This window comes from Macaca mulatta, chromosome 15 (genome assembly GCF_049350105.2).
Source record: "Macaca mulatta isolate MMU2019108-1 chromosome 15, T2T-MMU8v2.0, whole genome shotgun sequence".
NCBI classification, from domain to species: domain Eukaryota; kingdom Metazoa; phylum Chordata; class Mammalia; order Primates; family Cercopithecidae; genus Macaca; species Macaca mulatta.
Genome location: NC_133420.1, coordinates 10,800,122 through 10,812,537, shown reverse-complemented (window position 1 = coordinate 10,812,537; position 12,416 = coordinate 10,800,122).

The following is a 12,416-nucleotide window of genomic DNA, read 5'->3' as shown; positions in this document are numbered from 1 at the left end:
CAGATGCCGTGGCTTTACACAGGATGCTGGAGTTTCTTTCCTCTGGATCCGGGAACTTGGCATCAGTGTTCTGTAATGCCCATAACTGATTTTGAGGTGAGTCCACTTGATAACCTGTCTGCGTGTCATGCTCATTACACTGCAATTCACACACATGTCACACCGAAACACTCTGAATGAGCATATTTATGTGCTTGAACAGTGTTGCATCCAAGATTCTGTGATTCTACAGAGTCCTGAGTTCTGTCCTGGACATCTCTACTCTTGGGTAGGTCAACTTTGATCACTATACCTAATGATAAATGTACCATTAAATCTAATCAGCAAATACACTAAAGGAAGGGGCCATTCTCCATAATTGTTTCACTCTGGTAGGTCAACTTTAATAACTACCTAAGAAGAAAGGGATCTGTGATGATTCCACATCAAAGAACCTGTTGATTTTTTGTCATTTGAATGAATTATGTTAACATTTAAATAGAGTTTAAAACCCCAGATTTCCCATGAAATCTAATCAGCCATGAAATCTAATCAGCAGATACACAAAAGGAAGGGGCCATTCTCTAAAATCGTTTCCACTGAAACACCACCACCAATAAACGAGTCTCATTGCAGGAAAGGGATCCTGCTTCCAAGATCCAGTTTGCACAGTTGGACGATTGACCCAGAATCTCCCCTAATGCAATTTTTTAACACCCCAAGTGAGATTTATTTCCGGGTTTTCTAATATTATTTCAGCTGAATACACACACTCCTGTGTTTCAATTTCTTTCAAACACCTTTTAATAATGAAGTATCTTGCTGCTTCACCCCTTATATAACTAATGCCCACCCACCGGTTCCACTACATTTACTCATCAATTACCCAATTTAACAATGAAATATCAGCAGTCCATTAAGTTTTGTGTCTTAGGTTGTATCCTTTTGCATTCCTCAGGGAATTTAATGGACACAGCTTAAATTGTGATTATAGAACAGTTGAATCAGATTTACTAATCAGTGTTATGGGCAAATATGATAGGAGTGGAACTGAGTTAGGACAGTGGCTACACATTTGCCTTATTTCATGTAAAACAATGCCAGTTACAATTGTGTATGTATTAAACAGTTTGTGTCTATGTGTGTATTTGTATCTTTGTGTCTGGATGTGAGAGTGTGTGTGTGTTGAGAAGTACTTCCAAGCATGTGCATCTGGGAGATAAGATCATTCTTTCCGCGATTGAACGACAAGAAGTTGGAACTACACTTTTTGATTTGAGAATGTGCAGCGATGTTATGTAATTAACACAGCATATTGTGTCTTAATTAAAATGGAGAGATCAATGGAGTCAAATAGACATTCCAGAGATAACCTTCCCATTTTTGACCAATTGATTCTATATCATGTTGCAATGATCTGGCTGTGGGGACAAGACAAGTCTTTGCATGAAATGGTCTTGTGGAAGCAATATATGCAAATAATAAAGCATCAAAAGGGACTATGCGTTCAATTTGTAGAAATATTCACTTAAGTTTGATGAAATTCTCAATGTCCAAAATAGACTGCAGAACACTTTCAAGAAAACATGCTATAACCCAGAGATTAATTGATGACATCCACCGAAGTGATGACTGCAAGAAAAGAGAAATATTCATGGAATTTTATATCGAAGGGTTTCTTGTATATGACAGCATATTTGGAAAAGTCAAAATCAGAAAAACTTGACAAACAGGAAGATTTCTAAGCTAAAACCTTTTGTTCATTAAAGGAGCGATGAGAGACAGTTCCGAGATGGCCGAATAGGAACAGATCCAGCCTCCAGCTCCCAGCGTGAGCAACACAGGAGACGGGTGATTTCTGCATTTCCAGCTGAGGTACCGGGTTCATCTCACTGGGGCTTGTTGGACAGTGGGGGCAGGACAGTGAATGCAGCACACAGAGCAACAACCGAAGCAGGGCGAGGAATCACCTCACCCAGGAAGTGCAAGGGGGAAGGGAATTCCCTTTCCTAGCCAAGGGAAACCGTGATACGCAGCACCTGGAAAATTGGGTTACTCCCACGCTAACACTGTCCTTTATCAAGGGTCTCAGCAAATGTCACACCAGGAGATTATATCCCGCATCTGGCTTGGAGAGTCCCACGCCCACAGAGCCTCCCTCATTGCTAGCACAGTAGTCCAAGATCTAACTGCAAGGAGGCTGCAAGGCTGGAGGAGGGGTGCTTGCCATTGCTGAGGCTTGAGTAGGTAAACAAAGTGGTGGGGAAGCTCAAACTGGGTGGAGCCCACCACAGCTCAAAGAGGCCTGCCTGTCTCTGTAGACTCCACCTCTGGGGAGAGGGCATAGCCAAACAAAAGGCAGCAGAAACCTCTGCAGATTTAAATGTCCCTGTCTGACAGCTTTGAAGAGAGTAGTGGTTCTCCCAGCATGGTGTTTGAGATCTGAGAACAGAGAGACTGCCTGCTCAAGTGGGTCCCTGACCCTGGAGTAGCCTAACTGGGAGACACCCTCACTAGGGTAAGATTGACACCTCACATCTCACACAACTGGGTACCCCTCTGAGACGAAGCTTCCAGAGGAATAATCAGGCAGAAACATTTGCTGTTCAGCAATATTCACTCTTCTGCAGCCTCCACTGCTGCCACCTAGGCAAACAGGGTCTGGAGTGGACCTTGAGCAAACTCCAACAGACCTGTAGCTGAGGGTCATGACTATTAGAAAGAAAGCTAACAAACAAACAGAAAGGACATCCACACCAAAACCCCATCTGTACATCAACATCATCAAAGACCAAAGGTAGATAAAACCACAAAGGTGGGGAAAAAGAAGTGCAGAAAAACTGAAAATTCTAAAAATCTGAGCAACACTCCCCCTCCAAAGGAATGCAGCTCCTCTCCAGCAATGGAACAAAGCTGAACAGAGAATGACTTTGACGAGTTGAGAGAAGAAGGCTTCAGACGATCAAACTTCTCCGAGCTAAAGGAGGAAGTTCGAACCCATAGCAAAGAAGCTAAAAACCTTGGAAAAAGATTTCCTGAATGGCTAGCTAGAATAACCAATGTAAAGAAGTCCTTAAATGACCTGAGAGAGCTGAAAACCATGACACAAGAACTACATGACAAATGCGCAAGCTTCAGTAACCGACTCGGTCAACTGGAAGAAAGGGCGTCAGTGATTGAAGATCAAATGAATAAAATGAAGTGAGAAGAGAAGTTTAGAGAAAAAAGAGTAAAAAGAAATGAACAAAGCCTCCAAGAAATATGGGAATATGGGAAAAGGCAAAATCGACGTCTGATTTGTGTACCTGAAAGTGAGGGGGAGAATGGAACCAAGTTGGAAAACATTCTGCAGGATATCATCCAGGAGAACTCCCCCAACCTAGCAAGGCAGGCTGACATTCAAATTCAGGAAATACAGAGAACGCCACAAAGATACTCCTCTAGAAGAGCACCTCCAAGACACATAATTGTCAGATTCACCAAAGTTGAAATGAAGGAAAAAATGTTAAGGGCAGCCAGAAAGAAAGGTTGCATTACCCACAAAGGGAAGCCCATTAGACTAACAGTGGATTTCTCGGCAGAAACTCTACAAGCCAGAAGGGAGGGGTCGGGCAATATTCAACATTCTTAAAGAAAAGAATTTTCAACCCAGAATTTCATATCCAGCCAAATTAAGTTTCATAAGTGAGGGAGAAATAAAATCCTTACAGACAAGCAAACGTTGAGAGATTTTGTCACCACCAAGCCTGCCCTACAAGAGCTCCTGAAGGAAGCACTAAACATGGAAATGAACAACCCATACCAGCCACTACAAAAACATGCCAAAATGTAAAGACCATCGATGCTAGGAAGAAACTGCATCAACTAATGAGCAAAATAACCAGCCAACATCATAATGACAGGATCAAGTTCACATGTAACAATATTAACCTAAATGTAAATGGGCTAAATGTTCCAATTAAAAGACACAGACTGGCAAGTTGGATAAAGAGTCAGGAGCTCTTATAGGGCAGGCTTGGTGGTGACAAGACCCACCAGTTTGCTGTATTCAGGAGACCCATCTCACGTGCAGAGACACACATAGGCTCAAAATAAAGGGATGGAGGAAGATCTACCAAGCAAATGGAAAACAAAAAATGGCAGGGGTTGCAATCCTAGTCGCTGATAAAACAGAGCTTAAACCAAGAAAGATCAAAAGAGACAAAGAAGGCCATTACACAATCGTAAAGGGATCCATTCAACAGGAAGAGCTAACTATCCAAAATATATATACACCCAATTCAGGAGCACCCAGATTCATAAAGCAAGTCCTTAGAGACTTACAAAGAGACTTAGACTCCCACACAATGATAATGGGAGACTTTAATACCCCACTGTCAACATTAGACAGATCAACGAGACAGAAAGTTAAGGATATACAGGAATTGAACCCAACTCTGCACCAAGCGGACCTAATAGACATCTACAGAACTCTCCACCCCACACCAACAGAATATACATTCTTCTCAACACCATATCGCACTTATTCCAAAATTGACCACATAGTTGGAAGTAAAGCACTCCTCAGGAAATATAAAAGAACAGAAACTATAACAAACTGTCTCTCAGACCACAGTGCAATCAAACAAGAACTCAGGATTAAGAAACTGAATCAAAACTGCTCAACTAAATGGAAACTAAACAACCTGCTCCTGAATGACTACTGGTTACATAACGAAATGAAGGCAGAAATAAAGATGTTCTTTGAAACCAATGAGAACAAAGATACATCATACCAGAATCTCTGGACACATTTAAAGCAGTGTGTAGAGGGAAATTTATAGCACTAAATTTTCACAAGAGAAAGCAGGAAAGATCTAAAATTGACATCCTAATATCACAACTAAAAGAACTAGAGAAGCAAGAGCAAACACATTCAAAAGCTAGCAGAAGGTAAGAAATAACTAAGATCAGAGCAGAACTGAAGGAGACAGAGATACAAAAAAACCCTTCAAAAAGTCAATGAATCCAGAAGCTGATTTTTTGAAAAGATTAACAAAATTGATAGGCAGCTAGCAAGACTAATAAAGAAGAAAAGAGAGAAGAATCAAATAGATGCAATAAAAAATGATAAAGGGGATACCACCACCGACCCCACAGAAATACAAAGTACCATCAGAGAATATTAAAAACACCTCTACATAAATAAGCTAGAAAACCTAGAGTAAATGGATAAATTCCTGGACACATATATTCTCCCATGACTAAACCAGGAAGAAGTTGAATCCCTGAGTAGACCAATAACAGGCTCTGAAATTGAGGCAATAATTAATAGCCTACCAACAAAAAAGTCCAGGACCAGAAAGATTCATAGCCGAATTCTACCAGAGGTGCAAGGAGGAGCTGGTACCATTCCTTCTGAAACTATTCTAATCAATAGAAAAAGAGGGAATCCTCCCTAACTCATTTTATAAGGCCAACACCATCCTGATACCAAAGCCTGGCAGAGACACACACAAAAAAAGAGAATTTTAGACCAATATCCCTGATGAACATCCATGCAAAAATCCTCAATAAAATACCGGTAAACCAAATCCACAGCACTTCAAAAAGCTTATCCACCATGATCAAGTGGGCTTCATCCCTGGGATGCAAGACTGGTTCAACATACACAAATCAATAAACGTAATCCAGCATATAAACAGAACCAAAGACAAAAACCACATGATTATCTCAATAGATGCAGAAAAGGCCTTTGACAAAATTCAACAGCTCTTCATGCTAAAAACTTAATAAATTCAGAATTGATGGAACATATCTCAAAATAATAAGAGCTATTTATGACAAACCCACAGCCTATATCATATTGAATAGGCAAAAACTGGAAGCATTCCCCTTGAAAGCTAGCACAAGACAGGGATGCCCTCTTTCACCACTCCTGTTCAACATAGTGTTGAACTTCTGGCCAGGGCAACCAGGCAAGAGAAAGAAATAAAGGGTATTCAATTAGGAAAAGAGGAAGTCAAATTGTCCCTGTTTGCAGATGACATGATTGTATATTTAGAAAACCTCATCCTCTCAGCCCAAAATCTCCTTAAGCTGATAAGCAACTTCAGCAAAGTCTCAGGATACAAAATCAATTTGTAAAAATCACAAGCTTTCTTATACACCAATGACAGACAAACAGAGAACCAAATCATAAGTGAACTCCCATTCACAATTGCTTCAAAGAGAATAAAATATCTAGGAATCTAACTTACAAGGGATGTGAAGGAGCTCTTCAAGGAGAACTACAAACCACTGCTCAATGAAATAAAAGAGGACAGAAACAAATGGGAGAACATTCCATACATTCCATGCTCATGGATAGGAAGAATCAAGAATCAATATAGTGAAAATGGCCATACTGTGCAAGGTAATTTATAGATTCAATGCCATCCCCATTAAGCTACCAGTGACTTTCTTCACAGAATTGGAAAAAACTACTTTAAAGTTCATATGGAACCAAAAAAGAGCCCGCATTGCCAAGACAATCCTAAGTCAAAAGAACAAAGCTGGAGTCATCACACTACCTGACTTCAAACTATACAACAAGGCTACAGTAACCAAAACAGCATGGTACTGGTACCAAAACAGAGCTATAGACCAATGGAACAGAACAGAGCCCTCAGAAATAATACCACACTTCTACAGCTATCTGATCTTTGACAAACCTGACAAAAACAAGAAATGGAGAAAGGATTCCCTATTTAATAAATACTGCTGGGAAAAGTGGCTAGCCATAAGTAGAAAGCTGAAACTGTATCCTTTCCTTACACCTTATACAAAATTAATTCAAGATGCATTACAGACTTAAATGTTAGACCTAAAACCATAAAAACCCTAGAAGAAAACCTAGGCGATACCATTCAGGACACAAGCATGGGCAAGGACTTCATGTCTAAAACAACAAAAGCAATGGCAACAAAAGCCAAAATTGACAAATGGGATCTAATTAAACTAAAGAGCTTCTGCACAGCAGAAGAAACTACCATCAGTATAAACAGGCAACCTACAGAATGGGAGAAAATTTTTGCAATCTACTCATCTGACAAAGGGCTAATATCCAGAACCTACAAAGAACTCAAAGAAATTTACAAGAAAAAACAAAAACAAAAACAATCCCATCAAAAAGTGGGCAAAGGATATGAACAGACACTTCTCAAAAGAAGACATTTATGCAGTCAACAGACACATGAAAAAATGCTCATCATCACTAGCCATCAAAGAAATGCAAATCAAGACCACAATGAGATACCGTCTCACACCAGTTAGAATGGTGATCATTAAAAAGTCAGGAAACAACAGGTGCTGGAGAGGATGTGGAGAAATAGGAACACTTTTACACTGTTGGTGGAACTGTCAACTATCAACTAGTTCAACCATTGTGGAAAACAGCATGGCGATTCCTTAAGGATCTAGAACTAGAAATACCATTTGACCCAGACATCCCATTACTGGCTATATCCCCAAAGGATTATAAATCATGCTGCTATAAAGACATGCACACATATGTTTGTTGCGTCACTATTCACAACAGTAAAGACTTGGAACCAACCCAAATGTTCATCAATGATAGACTGGATTAAGAAAATGTGGCGCATATACACCAGGGAGTACTATGCAGCCATAAAAGAGGATAAGTTCATGTCCTTTGTAGGGACATGGATGCAGCTGGAAACCATCATTCTCAGCAAACTACTGCAAGAACAGAAAACCAAACACCACATGTTCTCACTCATGGATGGGAATTGAACAATGAGAACACCTGGACACAGGAAGGGGAATATCACACACCAGGGCCTGTTGTGGGGTGCGGGGAGGAGGGAAGGATAGCATTAGGAGATACGCCTAATGTATATGACGAGTTAATGGGTGCAGCACACCAACATGGCACATGTATACATATGTAACAAACCTGTACTTTGTGCATATATTCCCTAGAATATAAACTATAATAAAATAAAATAATAAAATAAAAAAGGGACGATGAAAATAAATGAAATGTAACACACAGCATGTGAGATAATGTTTTAATACACATCTAAAAATGCCTTAAAATTCAATAGAAATTAAATAAAATCTTCTAAAACTTGACAAAAGGAAAGAACAAAAATTACAGACTGGAAAAGCCTGGCTGACTGGAGTGATGTCCTGTCTCAAGAAAGAACAAACAAACACACAAACAAGCAAAGGATTCTGAAAGCAGAGAATGAAACAGATATTTGTACACCGTTCTTCCTTCCTCCTACTAGCATTCTTCATAGTAGGAAAAGGCAAAAACAACCCAAATGTGTCACGAATTGCTTCATCAGTTTTTTTGGATCTGAAATACTGCCTCAATTTTCAGTTACTCATTGTGGGGTGGACCTGCAGTTACCACATTTGGTCCAAAATTTTATGCTGATGAAGGTAGACCTGTCCTGCATTTTCAGAGGGACAGAATTCTGGTGTTTCTCCAGGTTCCTTGGCTTACCAGGAATGAAGATCCGGGAAGAAAGTGTGTGTGTATGTATGTATGTATGTATGTACATAAGTATTTCCTGTTTTTAAATTTAAAAAATACGGGATACATGTGCAGAACGTACAGGTTTGTTATATAGGTATCCTTTGCCATGATGGTTTGTTGCACCTATTGACTCATCCTCTAAGTTCTCTTCCCTCACCCCCAGTCCCCAGCGGGCCGTGTTGTGTATTGTTCACCTCAGTGTGTCCTTGTTTTCTTAATGTTCAACTTTCACTTATTAGTGAGAACATGCGGTGTTTGATTTTTTGTTACTGTGTTAGTTTGCTCAGTATGATGGCTTCATCCATGTGCCTGCAAAAGACATGATCTCATTCCTTTTTATGACTGTATAGTATTTTATGGTGTATAGGTACCACATTTTCTTTATCCAGTCTAGCACTGAAGCGCATTTGGGTTGGTTTCATGTCTTTGCTATTGTATATAGTGCTGCAATAAACTTACATGTGCATGTGTCTTTATAGTGGAATGATTTATATTCCTTTGGGTATATAGCCACTAATGGGATTACTGGGTCAAATGGTGTTTCTGGTTCTAGATCCTTGAGGAATCACCATACTGTCTTCCACAATGGTTGAACTAATTTACAGTTTCCCCAACAGTGTAAAAGCGTTCCTCTTTCTTCTCAGCCTCACCAGCATCTATTGTTTCTTAACTTTTTAATAATCACCATTCTGATGGGTGTGAGATGGTATCTCATTGTAGTTTTGATTTTCACTTCTCTGATGATCAGTATTGTTGAGCTGTTAAAAAATATATTTGTTGGTTAGATAAATGTCTTCTTTTGATAAGTTTCTGTTCATATCCTTTGCTCACTTTTGATGGGGTTGTTTGTTTTTTTTTGCTTGTAAATATGTTTAAGTTCCTTGTCAATTTTTGTTATTAGACCTTTGTCAGATGGGTAGGTTGCAATAATTTTCTCCCATCCTGTAGGTTGATTGCTCATGCTGATGATAGTTTCTTTGCTGTGCAGAAGGTCTTTAGTTTAATTAGATCCGATTTGCCAATTTTGGCTTTTGTTGCAATTGCTTTTGACATTTTTGTCATGAAATCTTTGTCCTTGCCTGTGTCCTGAATGATATTGCCTAGGTTTTCTTCTAGGGTTTTTATGGTTTTGGATTTTACATTTAAATCTTTAATCCAGCTTGAGTTAATTATTGTATAAGGTGTAAGGAAGGGGTCAAGTTTTGGTTTTCTGTATATGGCAAGCCAGTTTTCCCAGCATCATTTACTGAATAGGAGATCCTTTCTCCCTTGCTTGTTTTTGTCAGGTTTGTCAAAGATCAGGTGGTCATAGATGTGTGGTGTTATTTCTGAGGTCTTTGCTCTGCTCCATTGGTCTATATGTCTGTTTTGGCAACAGTAGCCTGCTGTTTTGGTACCGTAGCCTTCTAGTACAGTTTGAAGTTAGCGTAATGCCTCCAGCTTTGTTATTTTTGTTTATGATTGTCTTGGCTATATGGGGTATTCTTTGATTCCATATGACATTTCAAATAGTTCTTTCTAATTCTGTGAAAAATGTCAACGGTATTTTGATGGGTATAGCATTGAATCTATAACGTTTGGGCAGTATGGCCATTTTCACAATATTGATTCTTCCTATTCATGAGGATGGAATGTTTTTCCATTCGTCTGTGTCCTCTCTTATTACCTTGAGCAGTGGTTTCCAGTTGTCCTTGAAGAGGTCTTTCACATCCGTTGTACTCCTAATTGTATTCCTAGGTATTTTACTCTTTGTAGCAATTGTGAATGGGAGTTCATTGTTGATTTGGCTCTCTGCTTGACTATTGTTGGTGTAATGGAATGCTTGTGATTTTTGCACAATGATTTTGTATCTTGAGACCTTGGTGAAGTTGCTTATCAGTTCAAGAAGTTTTTCAGTTGAGATGATGGGGTTTTCTAAATAGGAAGTCATGTCATCTGCAAACAGAGACAAGTTGACTTTCTCTCTTCCTATTGGAATACCCTTTATTTCTTTCTATTGCCTGATTGCCCTGGCAAGAACTTCCAATACTATGTTGAATAGAAGTGGTTACAGAGGGCTTCCTTGTCTTGTACCGGTTTTCACATGGAATGCTTCCAGCTTTTGTCTATTCTTTATGATATTGGCTGTATGAAATAGCTCTTATTATTTTAAGGTATGTTCCATCAATATGTAGTTTATTGAGAGTTTTTAACAGGAAGGGATGTTGAATTTTATCAGAGGCATTTTTGCGTGTATCAAAATAATTGTCTGGTGTTTGCCTTTGGTTCTGTTTATGTGATCAATTACATTTATTGATTTGTGTACGTTGAATCAGCCTTTCACCCCAAAGATGCAGCCCACTTGATCGTGGTGGATAAGCTTTTTGATGTGCTGCTGGATTCGGTTTGCCAGTATTTTATTGAGAATTTTTGCATCGATGTTCATCAGGGATAATGGCCTGAATTGAGCAGGTGTGTGTGTGTGTGTGTTTTTACCTCGGTTTGCCAGTAGGTTGATGTGTGTGTGTGACGTGTGTGTGTGTGTGTGTGTGTGTGTGTGTGTGTGTTTGTGTGTGTGTGTGTGTGTGTGTGTGAGAATGTGTGATAGAGAGCCAAATTAGGGCAGAGGAGGCTCCCCGGCCTGTCATGACATTGTATGTTCTGAATTCAAGATGCTCTAATGGACTGTGTCAGTTGGCCTTCAGCCAGGAGGTGGTGCTTGCAAAAGACTGCCAGCTGTGGTGGTAGTGGTGAGATTTGGACTTGCCTTATGTTACCCATGGGAGGTACTCTGGTGTCTCAGGGAACGGGTAGAGCCAAAGGGCTTCTAAAAGTTTCTTCTGTTATTTGTGTTAATCTACCAGGGTAGGTGGTTGAGCAAAACCAAGTGGGAACTAGGTCAGGTAAAGTGATGCTCTGGCTCTCTACGTGTGGGACAAGCAGTGGCTCCAGTGGGAATTGGAAGGCAGTTCTTAGGCCACTGGGGTAATTTTCCAGAGAGAAGTGAAGCTGCCTCTGCCTCTGTACAAGGAGAGTCCATATGAAGAATGGGGAGTAGCAGCTTGGCAGTAAGCCCCATCCAGCTCCCACATCCTTGGCGAGGCAGGTCTCACACCCACAGTGTTCCACTGGGAGTAGTTAGCTAAGTTTCAAGAAGTCTAAACTCAGAGCTCAAAACTGACCCATACCATAAGCCTCTCCTATTGAGACAGTAACTGCAGCCTTCAGGCCAAACCCCTCCTGATCCACCTGCAGAGCAGGGGCATCCAGCTCCTGTGCTTGCTGCTGCATCACACGTCCCACTCACCTCTCAGTTCTGGCCTGGGGAGTTTGTCCCCACAGAAAATTATATCAAACATTTCAGTTGGGAGGTTCTCTCAACCTGTGACCACCATTTGTGTTAGCTGGCAGACTTCTGGGAGGTCCTCTCTGAGGTAGAATCAGAAATGGCTTCCCTCCATCCTGCCAGAAACTGGGAACGTGCTGGAGACTCAAAGCACATCCCAATGCCACTCTTCATATACTCGTCACTCTTCACTGAATCAACTCCAGCCCTGAGTACGATTAAGGCCTTCCCCCATGGCCTAGATTGATAGGTTTCCCAATGGAAGTGTATATCTTACAGTCAGTTTATCCCCATCTCACACCCTGGAAACTCAAAATTTTCTGCCTAGCTTATGGTGTAAGCTGCATCCTGCTGCTTCTTTCAAATGGTCTGTGGCTTATTTCAATTTTCCTGTTAAGTTCCTGTGTTGCTTCTTGAAAGAAAGTTCAGTGTGAATCTCTACACACCATTTTGTCTTTCCAAGTGCAAGAGGCAGGCTAACAATGCCTTCAATCCACCATCTTGGAAAACAAAAGTAACAGTTTTCTCATTTTTAAAGGTTTTGTTAAGATATGTTAATGACTCACAAAGGAATAGTATTGGGTA